The sequence below is a fragment of the Lissotriton helveticus genome, chromosome 9, assembly GCF_964261635.1.
Source record: "Lissotriton helveticus chromosome 9, aLisHel1.1, whole genome shotgun sequence".
NCBI lineage: Eukaryota > Metazoa > Chordata > Amphibia > Caudata > Salamandridae > Lissotriton > Lissotriton helveticus.
The window spans coordinates 149,960,243-149,976,264 of NC_136070.1; positions in this window are offsets into that span (position 1 = coordinate 149,960,243).

Below are 16,022 nucleotides of genomic sequence, written 5' to 3' on the forward strand. Positions count from 1 at the left end.
GGAAGGCTCAAACTCACACAGCTAGAGATACATGGTGAGCTGTCCACACAATTTACACAACTATACAGGCTCGCCCGGAAGATATTAATTATACGAATTGACACAATAATACAAATGTATACTATACACTATAAGTGTGGGGAATCCATGATCCTTATTCTCCAGTGTCCGTATCAGAGACTTGAGTTCTGCCAGCTGTGCTGTGCAGTCACTAAGAGACAGCATGTATGTTATTGCAGGATGGAATTTTCCATCATGCATGCGCCACTTTACTACTGCGCATGCGGCCGAATATTGTTGCTTTGTCCCTCCGGCAGGCTGGGCAGACCCATCAGTTTAGATGATGCATTCATATTGATCTAGAGGCATTATTTAATTTGGCAGAGGATATTCTTGTTCCTACTGCAAAAAGGCTTGTGTTTGTAATGTAGAGTCAAATCTGTAGTCTACATCTGTTGCAGTGAGAGAGTGGCGAAGTGAGCTAAAGAATGATGATGGATTCAACCCAGATCTGTGACTGGGGGTGAGTGCCTGAAAGGTTTCAGCGCTCCATCCATCATCTCCTTGTGTTTGCTTTGTTCACACTAAGGGGTCGATTAGGATGGCGGACGGAAACGTGTACCGTCCGCCGCGGAAGGTGGCAAGATACTCCGGACCTGTCCGCGGAAAATCCGCAACAGCAATTAGGATAAAACATGCAAAAAACGCCGACCGCGGCGTACGGAGCACACCAATCCCCGTCCGCGGCGGTCGGAGTACACCAGAGTCCGCGGCAGGCGGACGGAACAGAAAGAACACCGACCGCCGCGTACGCACATGACCGCGAATACATCCACTACCCCCGCGATACCTGCGCAATGTCCGTGTCCGCAATTAGGATAACTCCGCAAGTACCCCGGTAGTCACCGCCATCCACGTCCGCAGCGGTACCAATGCACCGAGAATCCGTGCTCCACAGCGGAACGACAACACAAACAACATCCCTACTGTCAAACCAATGCCATACATTGCCACGGAAGTTTATCACCAAACACACGAAAAAAAACGGCCACCCACCGAAAACATCCAAACCAATCACAACACACAATGATCCACCGCCAAGCACCACACAATCCACACCTGGCAACACTCCCACCTAGCACCTGACTGCCAATAACCATTCAGACACGGCCTAGACACACACCATAAAAGAACTCCCACCCACTCCACAACTCCTCTGCATCACAGCATAGCTGCTAGCAGGACACACCACTGAACTGAGACCAAAGACAAATAGCATTCACACAACCCACACCCAAACACACCCACCACACAAACACCCACCACACCATTCCTACACACCACACACCTGCACCTCCCCATCCACGCAAACCCACACCCCGAGCACCACACACCATGGCACCAAAAAAACCCCCAAAATTCACTGACACCGAGTTGAAGGTTATGGTAGATGAGATTATCCGTGTGGAACCCCACTTATTCGGGGCCCTAGTGCAGCAGACCAGCATAGCCAGGAGAAACAGCATGTGGGACCGGATAGTCACCAGGGTGAATGCCTCCGGGAGCGTCCCGAGGACGAAGCAGGACATACAGAGGCGGTGGCATGATCTAAAGACCCGAGTCAAATCCATACGAGCCAAGAACTATCTCCGGGCTAATCACACAGGCGGTGGAACCCCCCCGGAGCCCTTACCCTACACCGAGTGGGAGGACAAGGTGATGACCATCATCCACCCTGAGAGCCTTGATGGACTTCCTGAGGGAGAAGAGGCTGGTAAGTACAAACCAAGCACCACGAGCACAACTACATGGTGTGCCTCACACAACTGTGAAGACACATCTCCCAGACCCCAACCCATGCATGCAGTCCACATACTCACCAACGTCGAAATGACTCCAACAGGCCCCCATGTCCATAGGGATGGCGGTGGTGGTGGTGGTGGTGGGTGGTGGTGGGTGTGAGGGGATGTAACTACAACTCCCAACAGGCCCCCATGTCCATAGGGATGGCGGTGGTGGTGGGTGTGAGGGGATGGAACTACAACTCCCAACAGGCCCCCATGTCCATAGGGATGGCGGTGGTGGTGGGTGTGAGGGGATGGAACTACAACTCCCAACAGGCCCCCATGTCCATAGGGATGGCGGTGGTGGTGGGTGTGAGGGGATGGAACTACAACTCCCAACAGGCCCCCATGTCCATAGGGATGGCGGTGGTGGTGGGTGTGAGGGGATGTAACTACAACTCCCAACAGGCCCCCATGTCCATAGGGATGGCGGTGGTGGTGGGTGTGAGGGGATGTAACTACAACTCCCAACAGGCCCCCATGTCCATAGGGATGGCGGTGGTGGTGGTGGTGGTGGGTGTGAGGGGATGTAACTACAACTCCCAACAGGCCCCCATGTCCATAGGGATGGCGGTGGTGGTGGGTGTGAGGGGATGGAACTACAACTCCCAACAGGCCCCCATGTCCATAGGGATGGCGGTGGTGGTGGGTGTGAGGGGATGGAACTACAACTCCCAACAGGCCCCCATGTCCATAGGGATGGCGGTGGTGGTGGGTGTGAGGGGATGGAACTACAACTCCCAACAGGCCCCCATGTCCATAGGGATGGCGGTGGTGGTGGGTGTGAGGGGATGTAACTACAACTCCCAACAGGCCCCCATGTCCATAGGGATGGCGGTGGTGGTGGGTGTGAGGGGATGGAACTACAACTCCCAACAGGCCCCCATGTCCATAGGGATGGCGGTGGTGGTGGGTGTGAGGGGATGGAACTACAACTCCCAACAGGCCCCCATGTCCATAGGGATGGCGGTGGTGGTGGTGGTGGTGGGTGGTGGTGGGTGTGAGGGGATGGAACTACAACTCCCAACAGGCCCCCATGTCCATAGGGATGGCGATGGTGGTGGGTGTGAGGGGATGGAACTACAACTCCCAACAGGCCCCCATGTCCATAGGGATGGCGGTGGTGGTGGGTGTGAGGGGATGGAACTACAACTCCCAACAGGCCCCCATGTCCATAGGGATGGCGGTGGTGGTGGGTGTGAGGGGATGGAACTACAACTCCCAACAGGCCCCCATGTCCATAGGGATGGCGGTGGTGGTGGGTGTGAGGGGATGGAACTACAACTCCCAACAGGCCCCCATGTCCATAGGGATGGCGGTGGTGGTGGGTGTGAGGGGATGGAACTACAACTCCCAACAGGCCCCCATGTCCATAGGGATGGCGGTGGTGGTGGTGGTGGTGGGTGGTGGTGGGTGGTGGTGGGTGTGAGGGGATGGAACTACAACTCCCAACAGGCCCCCATGTCCATAGGGATGGCGGTGGTGGTGGTGGGTGGGGTGAGTACCAGTGCAGACAGAATCGGCAACAAAATGAAAACAACCTGTCAAGTCCACATTACTCATCCTCACATTTTGGTTTTGCAGGTCATCCTAATCTGACAGCTGGAAGCAACACCCGCCCTCCAGACTCGTCAATCACAGACGTCTCAGGGGACGATTGGCCAGCCACCTCCGGGGCAGAGGATGATCCCGGCACAAGCAGCCAGCCAGGGCCATCTGGCTCCCAGGTCACACCTGCACCAACAACTACGGCCTCTGCCATTGTGACAACACCGGCCACTGTGACCTGCACAGCCACCACCAGCACCACCTCCACCACCACCACTACTACCACCACTCCTGCCCCTGCCACCCTGCCCAACCCAACGGCCAACGCCGTGCCAGCGCCATCCCAGCCACGCAGGGAGAGTGTGAGGCAAGGCAGAGATGCAAGGCCAGATCCGGCAGGCAGGAGCATACGCCAAAGAAGACACGAGGATACCAACACACCCAATCCTGTGCAACAGTCATTGGAGGCACTGGGCAGGGTGGAGGTGAGCTATCAACGTGGTCAGGCACAGGCAGACCGGGCCCACCAGGACTTTGTAGACAACACTGCAATGTTGGGGGCCATTGAGAGGCGGCTTGGCCAACTAGTGGACATCTTCACCAGGACAATCAGGCCACAAACAACGCCACCGCCACCGCCACCGCCACCTGCGGCGGATGTGGTACCCGATGCCCCAGCGCAACCAGCTGACTCCGTACCGGCACAAAGACGGAGGGGCCGTCCGAGGCTGGAAGTGGGCGACAGCAGTGTGGAAGCAGCTGGCACACGCTCCAAGAGGAACAGAAAATGACTGTACCAGTACCTGCGCATGCCATTCACCCTGCCAACTATCCGGTCCCACCTGCCACAGGCCTGCTGTACTAGGCAGACACCACCCTATGTGGTGTCCGCACGGACATTTCATCTGCCATAACCTTCTACTCTCACTCCCCCACCCCTTCACTCATTTGTAAATATGCACCTACACCCATGCACAATTTGTAAATAAAAGCCACTTACTCCCTCAATCATGTGTTGCCTCCATGTTTATTCACATGAATGCATCAGAAACAGATGTTACTAGGTACAGGTATCCAACTGGTACAGAATCATGGCGCTGCGGGAGTGACCTAGGGAAAATAGAAACCGCAAAGACACGTCAGGAAACATGATCACACTCATCAGAACACACTGCAGTGCAACATTTAACAACCCACACGCATCACAACAGTAATGGATGAGACGACACACATCATGGAGACGTGCATTGGCCACAATTTAGCACACACACACACATGCATGCATCACATAGCAGAACACAGAGATGAAGCACACCACTATGCCACAACACCAGCACACATTCACAGGGCATACCCAAGCAGCACAAGAGGAGCACGCTCACAATCAAGGGAAGTAGCGATCAATGATCTGGCGCCTCTGGTCCACACCTTCCTCCTCACCACTATCCTCATCAGTTGACATGGGTGGGTCGGGAGGGCGAGGAACTTGCAGTTCATCAGGGTCCAAGAGCAGTTCAATGTTATAGCGCACAGCCAGGTTGTGAAGCATGCAGCACGCTATCACGATCTTGCATACTTTGCCTGGTGAGTAAGGCAGGGCCCCTCCAGTCTTATCCAGGCACCGAAACCTAGACTTGAGCAGGCCAAATGTCCGTTCTACCACTCGACGTGTCCTACCATGGGCATCATTGTATCTCATTTCTCCAGCTGTAGTGGGATTGCGTAAGGGACTGAGCAGCCAAGGCCTGTTTGGGTAAGCCGAGTCGCCTGTGTTGGTGGAAGAGAGAGAGAGAGAAACATCACAACCTGCATTGTGGGGCACACCATGCCACACAGATATCACTCCTGTCACCACAGCATACTCACCAACAAGCCACGCTTGTGCCGGACGCAGATTAGCCATCAGTTGGGGGACCATGCTGCTCCGCATGATGTGGGCGTCATGTGCAGAGCCAGGGAATCTTGCACACACATGTGAGATGATGTTGTCGGCCTGGCACACCACCTGCACGTTCAGGGAATGGAAGTGTTTCCGATTCCTATACACCTGCTCACGTGCCCGTGGTGCAATGATAGCGATATGCGTGCCATCAATGGAACCCACAACGTGTGGTATACGACCCAGGGCATAGAAGTCAGCTTTGACCGCTGCCAACTCCGCCGCCTGAGGGAAATGTATATAGTCATGCTTGTACAGCATCATGGCTGTCAGTACATCCCGGAGTACCGTGCTGAACATGGCCTGTGACATTCCCCCGGCATCTCCAACTGTGTACTGGAATGTGCCTGTTGCAAAGAAATGGAGTGCCGCCATCACCTTTTGCGTGGGTGTCATGGAACCTGGATAGGTTCTTCGCGGCTGCAGGTGAGGAGACAATAGGGTCACAAGTTCCAACAATCGACGGCGATCCAGCCTGAATTTCCGGATCACCTCCTCGTCCACCATATCCTCCAGCACAGTGTATGGGCGATGGACATTTGGAGCCCTCCTGTGTGGGAGTAGATGGAATGGAAGTCAAATCACATACAATGCATGTGTGTGCAACTCAATCACATGTCAACGCCCTCTACCAACATGTAGTATCCAGTGTATGCTTGTCATATGTGTGACTCCTCTGATTGTCAGGACAACATGGATTGACGTAGCAACAATGTGCATCCACTAGCAACATGATGTTTAGCAACATGTGCAATGCACAGTGTCTCACCTCAACATCACTGCCAACCAGACATGTGACATGACCCACATGTGTAGGCCCAACATCACATGCACACATGCAAGTACATGCACACATACTAAATTAAACACCCCCCAACCCCCCATTTCATGATGCACCAATGGCAACACCAGGAATGGTGGGCATACGGACATCACATGCATGGGGACTCAATAGGCAACACACATGTACAGTACACAACAGAACCCCCACCATAGTCATCATCTGACACATACCACTCACTGACAACTGATTCACAGGTGCCCATACATACGGGATCTACTGTGTACATGTGAGGTACGACAAACTTGTGTAGGGTACTACCCGATGTGGACATGCACACGTGATGGACACTTGTGGCTCACCGATGGCCATGGTATGGACACACATGGGATGGAGCATGACATGTGTAGCCACGCAATCACGCACACAACCGTGAGCAGGCAGCTGCAGACAATGGTACAAGGTGCATCATCGGCTAAGATGCAAACATTGACCACGCCATGGCGGTGCACTGCATCCGCTGTTTACGTCTGGGCATACGCGGGCCGCCTTCGACATTCAGATTGTCTGCACGTGCACAGACCGTCACGCCCACACACCGGCAAGTGCATGTGCAAGGTTCCGGGACGGATGGTCGATTTGCAACAATGTTGTATCACTGGCGCCAACATGGCGGGGCACGTGATCGGCGGGGGACGTGCAGGCCAACACATCCATTAGCTGATGTCAATGCACATGGCAGGTCATGCCCCCCCTTACAGTGCCATTGCATCATCCAGCCTTCACCGGCCGGCCGGCCGGCCGGCCCTGCCCTGCCCAGGACCGCCGTGCCGGCCATGGCAACCACCGCCATTGCACGGCCCTTCCACTACCGCCGTGCCAGGCCCTGCCCAGGACCGCCGTGCCGGCCATGGCAACCACCGCCATTGCACGGCCCTTCCACTACCGCCGTGCCAGGCCCTGCCCAGGACCGCCGTGCCGGCCATGGCAACCGCCGCCATTGCACGGCCCTTCCACTACCGGCGTTCCCTGGCGGTCCGTGCAATGGCGGTTGTTGCCATGGCCGGCACGGCGGTCCTGGGCAGGGCCTGGCACGGCGGTAGTGGAAGGGCCGTGCAATGGCGGTGGTTGCCATGGCCGGCACGGCGGTCCTGGGCAGGGCCTGGCACGGCGGTAGTGGAAGGGCCGTGCAATGGCGGTGGTTGCCATGGCCGGCACGGCGGTCCTGGGCAGGGCCTGGCACGGCGGTAGTGGAAGGGCCGTGCAATGGTGGTGGTTGCCATGGCCGGCACGGCGGTCCTGGGCAGGGCCTGGCACGGCGGTAGTGGAAGGGCCGTGCAATGGCGGTGGTTGCCATGGCTGGCACGGCGGTCCTGGGCAGGGCCTGGCACGGCGGTAGTGGAAGGGCCGTGCAATGGCGGTGGTTGCCATGGCCGGCACGGCGGTCCTGGGCAGGGCCTGGCACGGCGGTAGTGGAAGGGCCGTGCAATGGCGGTGGTTGCCATGGCCGGCACGGCGGTCCTGGGCAGGGCCTGGCACGGCGGTTGTTCATGGGCCGGCCGCTCCGGCCGGTGTACGGTGGCTGATGCAAGGTGACTGTAAGGGGGGTCATGAACTGGCATGTCCATTGAGTACATCTACAGGGTGTATAGGCCTGCACCTCCCCCGCTGTGTACGTGCACCGCCATGGAGGCGCCAGTGATAGTACATTGTTGCAACTGAAGCATCCGTGCCTGAGGCTTGCACGTGCGGTTGCCGATGTGTGCCCGTGACGGTCCCTGCACATGCAGCCAATGGGAAGAGGGACGCTGGCCGCATACGGCCAATCGCAAGTAGCGGAAGCTGTGCACCGCAACAACAGGGCCAGTCATTGGCCCATTTCACGATCACGCTTCCAGGGCTGACCAATTGCTGGCGACGTATGCCACTGACACGTGCTGAGGGCCCTATATATGTGTGTTGGCCAAAATGAAACTTCCTACCCTGGGGACCATTGCTGCCTGTGACCATCACCTCGACCTGCTGCTGCTGCTGAGCTGACCACCGACTGCTGCCTGTGACCATCACCTCGACCTGCTGCTGCTGCTGAGCTGACCACCGACTGCTGCTCTAGTGCCATACTCCGTGATCTTGCCATGTCGCGTGGCAAAGAGATCCGGTCTCGACCCTTCACCGCCGCGGAGCTTGATGTCCTCGTGGACGGTGTACTCCGCAACTATGGACGCCTCTACGGCGCACCGGGACGGGTGGTAAGTGCAGTGTGGGACATGTTGGTGTGCATGAGGGGGCCAAATGATCAGGCCTATTTCTATCTTAGCTGTGTAGTGTGGGCTAGACATATGTTCCTGATTGTGCATGGCTGCTGACAGTAACGTCTTGCCCCTATGTGTGTGACAGGCCACCTGTCCACTGACTTAAACCCTTTTGTCTCCCATCATGGTAGGTCAAGCTGCACCTTCGCAAGGACCTGTGGAGGAGCATAGCACGGGAAGGACGGGCATTGGGGGTGTGCAACAGACGACATACACACTGCCACAAACGCTGGGACGACATTTCCAGGCTGAGCAAGAATGTAGCGGAAGTAACACTGGGCCTGATTCCAAGGACGCCCCGTCTGGCCCGACGCTCCATGACCCCTCTCATGCACCGTATCATTGCAGTGACGCATCCTGAACTGGCCGAACGTCTGAGTGCCGATCAACAGCAAACTAGCGGTGAGCATACTGTCTGTGTAGGAAACTTGTGAGTGCTATGCATGTATTGGTGCACAGACACACTATTGAGTTCCGTGTTGCGTATGTATGCCTGTGATGCCATTTTGGTCCCATTGGGTGGTACTCATTTGACATCCAGGTCCGCCATGTTGACACGCCACTTGCTTAGTAGTTGAGTGTTAAAGCACATCCCCTAGTGGTCCATGGCCCCATGGCAGAAAATGTGAGGATGACTGGTAGGGGTGGGCCATGTGCAGGATGAGGGCTCCTAAACCTTTGTCTGCTATGTGATTTGGCTATCCTGTTCCTTCTGTACGTGAGTGTGCCCATGACTCACACATCTTTTCTGTGCATTTCAGCTTTGACAGAGGACACTCAGCCACAGACGGTGGAGAGTAGCCGAGGAAATGAGTCCGGCTCAGACTTCGCACACACGCAGACTGACACGGAGGAGGCCAGCGCCGGAGAGGGGGACAGGACCGTCCCTGAGGACTCGCATGTGGAGACACCATCGTCCTCCTCGTCGGACACTCTTGGTGAGCCTGCACTGTTGTCACAGACTGGGAGTGGGCACTCATCACCTTCTGTCGTAAGACAGCACACAGGGCCCACACTTCCGCCAACTGCACCATGTACTGTTCGTGGCCGGAGGAGTAGGGGGAGCAGAGTGGCGTTCGGTGCAGGCACCGCTGCCCCTGCCACGGTGAGCCAAAATGCACTGTGTGCTGAGGCCGTTGATCTGCTGCGACAGCTGCGTGTGGGGCAGACCAATATGACAAATGCTTTCCAGGACCATGATAGGAAGTTGGGGCAGGTGGTGGCATTCATGGAAGGGATGCATGGCGATCTTGCAGGTCTACACAGGACAGTGCAGTCATTGGCAAGCAGTGTGTCGTCTGCAATAGTACAGTCGAACGAACAGGGTGCTACTTCTGTTTCCCCATCTACACCGCTGGATGTCTCAGGGGGTAGTGATTATTCTGAGCAGGACTCAAATACAGGTTATTGCACTAGAAGCAGCGTCAGACAGCACGTCAGGGCACGCAGGGCACAGACCCCATCCCCTAGATCAGCTACATCTGTTCACGTAGACGACGTCAGATGCACTGGAGTACACACACAGGATCCACATGTGTTGTTGGGGGACATGCCTTCCGGAGCTACACAGGCATTCAACACGAAAGGTACTCCCAAGGCAAGGGATACTCACATGTCCATGGACTGTTCCTTGGACAAGGCCAGTCAGAAGACAAAGGCACCTACTAAGAGCAGGGAGACTCCCAAGAGCAGGCCCACAGCAGAGGTAAGGGACACTCCCAAGGACAGTGAGAAGACTAAGGCACCTACTAAGAGCAGGGAGACTCCCAAGAGCAGGCCCACAGCAGAGGTAAGGGACACTCCCAAGGACAGTGAGAAGACTAAGGCACCTACTAAGAGCAGGGAGACTCCCAAGAGCAGGCCCACAGCAGAGGTAAGGGACACTCCCAAGGACAGTGAGAAGACTAAGGCACCTACTAAGAGCAGGGAGACTCCCAAGAGCAGGCCCACAGCAGAGGTAAGGGACACTCCCAAGGACAGTGAGAAGACTAAGGCACCTACTAAGAGCAGGGAGACTCCCAAGAGCAGGCCCACAGCAGAGGTAAGGGACACTCCCAAGGACAGTGAGAAGACTAAGGCACCTACTAAGAGCAGGGAGACTCCCAAGAGCAGGCCCACAGCAGTGGATAGGACCACTCCCAAGGGCAGGGACACACACAGAGAGCAGGTGTCTGCTGGAGACAGGTGCACCACAGACGACAAGCCTGCTGGCAGGAACAGGGCGGCGAGCAGGGCACAGGCTACATCCAGAGACAACACTCCACCTAAGGATAAGGCACATCCTACGGACAAGGCATCTAGCATGGACAATGGCGCTATCAAGGACAGGCATACTTCACCCCTGGCTGCACTGAGGCTGATGTTTTCTACTAAACGCCAAACTGATGTCTCCGCGGCGGAGTCCCCCCATACCTCCACTCCCATCCAAGCCAGTCAGAAGCAGAGGTGGGTGTCCCCTGTTGTTGCATCCCCCATTACACATCATTCCGAGTCCAGGCGGCAGGCACAGAGCAAACGACAAGCAGGCTCCAGCACGTCCCCAGAAACCAGATCCCCGGCAGCAGTTGCTCCACCTATGCTGGGTGGTGATTCTTTGGAGTCCCCACCACTTGGCAGTCCAGTCCTGTCCAGGGTGCACTCACACCTCCCTAAGAAACGCAGACACACACCATTGACACCTGCCAACCCCGATTTGGCTCTAGGTGAGCTATCCCCAGCTCCCAGGCCCACCCTGCCTCCTGGCCCATACAGCCCTGTGGCTCATCATTTCAGTTGTCCCAGTGGAGCTGGTGCAGTTGACTCTCATGTATCAGATGGTGGCACAGTGTCAGTTGTGCCCTCTCCTGTTGCAGATCCTGGCAGGGTATCTGGGTCTATGGCTCACGTGTCAGTTAGGAGATCTGTGGCTGTGTTGCACACTCCTGTTTCTGGTGCTGGCAGTCTGTCTGGGTCAGTGGCTCACGTGTCAGTGACTACATCTGTGGCTGTGTCTCACACTCCTGTTGCTGGTGCTGCCAGTGTGTCTGGGTCCGTGGCCCATGTGTGTGTCACTCGGGCTGTGGCTGTGTCTCACACTCCTGTTGCTGGTGCTGCCAGTGTGTCTGGGTCCGTGGCCCATGTGTGTGTCACTCGGGCTGTGGCTGTGTCTCACACTCCTGTTGCTGGTGCTGCCAGTGTGTCCGAGGCAGGTAGTTCACGCAGTCCCCCTGATTCTGTGATGTGAGGTGCTGTACACTTCACTCAAATGTTACTTCACATGGTGTGTCCATTGAGAACTGCGTGGCACTCTTGTGGTCCCTGTGACGGGTTGGTAGGGACACGTAGTTGTGCAGCCTCTGATGTACCGGCTCTGTACTGCACAATGCCCTGTTGATGCTCTGATACTGCATACTGCCCTCTCGTTACCTGCTCTGATGTACCTGCTCTGTACTGCACAATGCCCTGTTGATGCTCTGATACTGCATTCTGCACTCTCGTTACCTGCTCTGATGTACCTGCTCTGTACTGCACAATGCCCTGTTGATGCTCTGATACTGCATTCTGCCCTCTCGTTACCTGCTCTGATGTACCTGCTCTGTACTGCACAATGCCCTGTTGTTGCTCTGATACTGCATACTGCCCCTCTCACGTGCTGCCTCTGATGGGCCTGTTCTGTGCAATGGACTGTTGATGCACTTAGCCCCTCTCACGTGCTGCCTCTGATGGGCCTGTTCTGTGCAATGGACTGTTGATGCACTTAGCCCCTCTCACGTGCTGCCTCTGATGGGCCTGTTCTGTGCAATGGACTGTTGATGCACTTAGCCCCTCTCACGTGCTGCCTCTGATGGGCCTGTTCTGTGCAATGGACTGTTGATGCACTTAGCCCCTCTCACGTGCTGCCTCTGATGGACCTGTTCTGTGCAATGGACTGTTGATGCACTTAGCCCCTCTCACGTGCTGCCTCTGATGGACCTGTTCTGTGCAATGGACTGTTGATGCACTTAGCCCCTCTCACGTGCTGCCTCTGATGGGCCTGTTCTGTGCAATGGACTGTTGATGCACTTAGCCCCTCTCACGTGCTGCCTCTGATGGACCTGTTCTGTGCAATGGACTGTTGATGCACTTAGCCCCTCTCACGTGCTGCCTCTGATGGACCTGTTCTGTGCAATGGACTGTTGATGCACTTAGCCCCTCTCACGTGCTGCCTCTGATGGATCTGTTCTGTGCAATGGACTGTTGATGCACTTAGCCCCTCTCACGTGCTGCCTCTGATGGGCCTGTTCTGTGCAATAGACTGTTGATGCACTTAGCCCCTCTCACGTGCTGCCTCTGATGGACCTGTTCTGTACTCCACAATGCCCTGTTGATGCTCTGATACTGCATTCTGCCCTCTCGTTTACTGCCTATGATGTACCTGCTCTGTACTGCACAATGCCCTGTTGATGCTCTGATACTGCATGCTGCCCTCTCGTTACCTGCTCTGATGTACCTGCTCTGTACTGCACAATGCCCTGTTGATGCTCTGATACTGCATGCTGCCCTCTCGTTACCTGCTCTGATGTACCTGCTCTGTACTCCACAATGCCCTGTTGATGCTCTGATACTGCATTCTGCCCTCTCGTTTACTGCCTATGATGTACCTGCTCTGTACTCCACAATGCCCTGTTGATGCTCTGATACTGCATTATGCCCTCTCGTTTACTGCCTATGATGTACCTGCTCTGTACTCCACAATGCCCTGTTGATGCTCTGATACTGCATTCTGCCCTCTCGTTTACTGCCTATGATGTACCTGCTCTGTACTGCACAATGCCCTGTTGATGCTCTGATACTGCATGCTGCCCTCTCGTTACCTGCTCTGATGTACCTGCTCTGTACTCCACAATGCCCTGTTGATGCTCTGATACTGCATGCTGCCCTCTCGTTACCTGCTCTGATGTACCTGCTCTGTACTCCACAATGCCCTGTTGATGCTCTGATACTGCATTCTGCCCTCTCGTTGACTGCCAATGATGTAGCTGCTGTGGTGCCCACTTTGCCCATGCTCACGCATACACTGTGATTATACCCCTATTTTGTACAATAAAGGTAGTCTATCAGGTCTCGTGGTCTGTCGTTGTCATTCCTGCTTGCGTACTACTAATGTGTATTTGTATTTGCTTCTCATCAGTGGTTTCGGTAACATGACACTACCCCTCCCTACGTCACGTCCCTTACTGGTATTCCCCTGCAGACAGCCAATGGTTTGTGCCTTACCTGCGTCGTCGTCCATGGTGGGCCATGACTAGGACGTGGTGGATCGCGAAGAGCATCGGGAAAGCGTGTAGCGCTGGGTCCATGGTGGTGGTCAGCTTGCGGTGGGTATCTCTGCTATGTCACCTATCTTCGCAGTGGGGATTCCGCCGTGTTCAGACAGGTTGTTTTTCCGCTGCGGTTTTATGTGTATTTTCCGCCATCTTGATTTGGGGGACGGTCTTCGACGTCAGTACATACGGCGGGGCCTCCGGATGTGTTCCGTCCGCCACGGTCTCGTGTGTAGTTCGGCGGCGGAGCGTGCTTTTCCGTCGCGGACGGAAATTTGACACGTTTTCCTATCCTGATATGGCGGACGGAGTATCCGCGGCAGGCGGACACGGAAAAGGCTTTTTCCGCCTACTCCAGGGCCGCGGTGGCTCTTCCGTCCGCCATCCTAATGAGCCCCTAAGTTAGCAGGGTATGCCCAGACGTGGGTCCCTTGCTCACTTTGCCACTGTATTCAAGCTAGCCTGGCTGAAGAAGGGTTTTACCCAGAAACCGGTCCCAGAATGCTTGTTTCCGGTTCAGGGATGAGCTGGCTTGTCAGTTCAGTCTGGACTGTTCCCATGAGGCACAGGGTCAAGACTGATTTTCATATAGCTGGGTGTGAACTGAGGTGGCAAAGTGAGCTAAAGAATGATGATGGATTCAACCCAGATCTGTGACTTGGGCTGAGTGAAAGGTTTCAGTGCTCCGTCCAACATCTCCTTGTGTTCGCATTGAGAGAGTTAGCCCATTGTATTTATCATGGATGTAAAGCTTTGGCATTTGGAATGCTTGCTTTGGGGACGGCCTCTAAGGTCAGTACCAGGGTTATGACAATTATGCGTTTACCCTGAGCTAGTCCTCTCTCTTTTACTGCAGCAGTCTGTACCGCAGTGAGAATTTTCTCAGTAGGTACAAAACGCATTTCAGAGTTTCTGTATAAATGTGATCTATCTGCTATTTGTACTGTATCACCTTAGTTGGACATGATATAGTATAACCCAGATGGTCCAGCGACTACACGGATCACTAGATTTTTGGTGTTTACACATGTGTGTAAATGTTTGGAAGCTATCATTTCAGCTTGCATGGAATGCAAAATGTTTGCGCGTTCCTGTGTCCAATGTGTGCTTGAAAAGTCCGGTCTTGTAAAATGGTTTTACACATTCTACGTAATCCAAAATGTATGTTCTCCCAAAATTTTAAAATTCCAAAATGGATGGTAGTCTTTTCAAAGTCTTTGAAGGTTGGAGCAACACACATTTTTTTTTTTAAATGGGAAGCCAGGCTTTTGCCTTCACTTGACAATACGTATCCTAAAAATACTACGTTGAGATGGGCAATTGTTGATTTTTTTGAATTATATTTGTAGCCCATGGGTGCAAATCTCAGAATTATTCAGTCCACTCTGTTCAAGTGTTCCATTAATTCATCGTCCTTTAGATATCAATAATCGACATAGGACAATGCCTCCTCATCAACATTTTGAAGTAACTCTGTTACTCTGGATGAAAACCTATTCTGATACCCTTGGGGTAATCGACAGAATTGCGGCTGTGTGCCTAGTGCTGAAAATGCTGTCAAATATCTGCTTCCAGGCACTATATTTTGGCAGAAAAATCCATTTGACATATCTAGTGTTGTTTTGTATTTTTTCTGCACAATGTTATTTATTAGTACGGCACTGTGTGCATTTTGTACAGCAAATGTGCGAGTAGATGTGTTCAGAATTTTGTAATCCAATACTAGACGATATGAATTGTCCGGTTTCATTACGGGAAACAAGGGATTATTCATTAATGAGGTGCAATTTTCTATAACTCCTTGGTATTCAAGTTGTTCTTGTATTTCCCTAACTTGTTTCTTAGCTTCATCTTTAATTGGATATTATTTTTGGGGTTGAGGAATTGTTTTCAACAGGATATCGTGATGAGGTGACTCGTCATCCCACCCCACATGATTGCGGTATAACGCTGGAGCTTGCACTAAAGCCCACTCCTTGGCGTAAGAATACTTCACTGATTCTGGAACAAGATCGGAAAAAGCTGGTAAAATGACTTTTTCCCCCTTTGAGCACTCCATTACAAAATCAGGTGGCCAGTCTTTTTCAACCAAAAGAATATCTCCCAAAACAGAGCCTTTATGTTTCTGGATATGTCCCCCTCCAACTGAAGTGTAATTTCCTATAAACAATGGGAAACATCTCCCTGGTATCCGGTGTTTCCACCATGATATACTTACTCAGCTCTACTGCCGACAGATAATCCATCAAGTTCTTTTGAGCTATTGTGACTTTTGCTGTGCTGTCCAGCATCATCACTGCCCACTCCCCATTCAGA